This window comes from Haplochromis burtoni, unplaced genomic scaffold (assembly GCF_018398535.1).
Source record: "Haplochromis burtoni strain Fernald_Lab_line unplaced genomic scaffold, NCSU_Asbu1 Contig_474, whole genome shotgun sequence".
Classification (NCBI taxonomy): Eukaryota; Metazoa; Chordata; class Actinopteri; order Cichliformes; family Cichlidae; genus Haplochromis; species Haplochromis burtoni.
The window spans coordinates 404,805-406,897 of NW_024582835.1; the positions used below are offsets into that span (position 1 = coordinate 404,805).

At 40.5% G+C, this 2,093-nt stretch overlaps 1 long non-coding RNA gene across 1 annotated transcript; it reads right to left on the reverse strand.

Moving 5' to 3' along the window:
- Window positions 1-418: 418 nt before the first annotated feature.
- LOC121812227 lies at window positions 419-1,205 on the reverse strand. Its single transcript, XR_006052934.1, has 2 exons — window positions 1,000-1,205; window positions 419-783 (listed from the first exon to the last, which is right to left on the reverse strand). It is a non-coding gene; the product is annotated as an uncharacterized LOC121812227 (long non-coding RNA).
- Window positions 1,206-2,093: the final 888 nt, after the last annotated feature.

The window sequence follows — 2,093 nt, forward strand, 5'->3', positions numbered from 1 at the left end:
TTTTTCAAAACTTCATTTCTTTCATTACAGCTGTCCTGTGCCAGAAGTTCTGTTGACCCACAGTGAGAGGCATCATTTCAGAAACACCAGGAAGACTGAAACTCATCGCCGGGATCAAGCAGGGCTCGTGATCTTCACCAGCAGCTCCCTCACAAGAAGGATAAACCCAGCATTTCATGAACACTGATGGAGACCTTTGCTTTGTGTAATGTTAGAAGTACTCAGATAATCCTCAGAGGGTCTGGACTTTTACATAATATAAGTCCTGTAGAAAGTTAAATATATGTTGTGCTCTCTGGTTACTCTGGTATGAATGACTCTGAATTACTTTATGATAAATAACACACTATTGTCAAAAAACAGTGAAAGAATTCCAGATCACAAGTTTTTAGTTCAAATACAAGTAACAACCTTTGACTTTAATCAGGTTTTATTTAATTGTGTCAGAGAAAACATCATGTGCTCTTCATGTAGCTGAGTACATTCAGTGTTTAAAACAGAAGTTGTGCAGGTCTGAGATCAGCAGTTTTCTGAAACACCAAACTGAGGTCCTGTTAATGCTGATGTATAGTGACACAGTTACAGGGGTGATTAATCCTTTTGACTTTTTGTCTTTAAATTTATCAATAAAACAGCTGCAGCTTTCACTGACAGCACATGTGGTACTTTAACCTTTGTACTGTTTTCTTCAGTTAATTTTGGAGTTACTACAAAGATTGAAGATATAGGATGATCTGTCTGCTGTCACTGGGTGGTGCTGAGGTCTGAATCTGAGGACAGCTCCTGTAATCACAAACAGAACAGAATCATCACAAACTGAAATATAAAGTTTATCTCTCAAATCTGAAATAGAGCTGATCCTTCTCTGTCCTCACACACTCGGGATCTGAAGTTGTTCAGTCCTACAGTTCTGCCGACAGCTGACATATGAGCTGTTTATTTTTTATTTATTTTTTAAAGGCCTTATATACTAACACATTTTCCTAATATCATGTTTACCTTTGAGTTGTTGATGCTTTATAAATGGACATCTGCAAAGATGAGATGATGGAGCAGGTTTCAGTCGAGGTTCAGTCTGCTGCTGCATCCTGGTCACAACATACGGAGGTGTTATCAGCTCAGTATTGAACAAGAAATATTAATGCTTCAAATTATTTGTCCTAAAGGATGCAAGCTGTACAGAGTACTGCACATGTGACTTTGTGAACATAATCATTAATAATAATTCGGACAGTTTTTTAACCTGAATATTTCAACAAACTCAGTAAAAAAAATGTAAACAGAAATAATCAGAGGAAAAAATGTAAAATTTTAACTTAAGTTGCAAGCGGAAGTAGTTGCTTTCAGTACATAAATATCAGGCTTTGCTATTTAATCCGTAGCTATTGACTAATGAGGGGTTACTGATTGATACGCACGGTAGCTTGTTTACATGTTGACTTTTTCTTTATTTAGATAACACAGAAGTTACACACACACATAACTGGGCATGGTGCCCCCTACTGGCGATGACTTGACCATAACTCTTGGTTCATACATAACATCTCCTCCCCACTAAGCTTACAGCATACACCACATTGTTAACAATGTGGTGTATGCTGTACAGTGCAGCGAGGAATGCTCAGACCTCTACATTGGAGAGACCAAACAGCCACTTCACAAGCGCATGGCACAACACAGAAGAGCCACCTCCACAGGACAAGACTCAGCAGTCCATCTGCATCTTAAGGATAAAGGACACTCTTTCGAGGATGCCAATGTTCACATTTTGGACAGAGAGGACAGATGGTTTGAAAGAGGAGTGAAAGAAGCCATCTATGTCCACTGTGAGCGACCATCTTTGAACAGAGGCGGGGTTTACGACACCAACTCTCTGCCATCTATAATCCAGTTTTGAGATCCCTTCCCAGACGCCTTAACGCCCACTCACATCCTGGGCCATCTGATCTCAGGAATTCGCATGATAAGGTGGGGCCAGGTTTCACAATGAACTCACCCGAAACTCTGGCTGATTGGGACCCACACCCAGTTTCACACCTTGGCTCAGGCGATTAGAGGATCATCAGGGGGTCCTTTTGTCCCTCTGTGGGGGG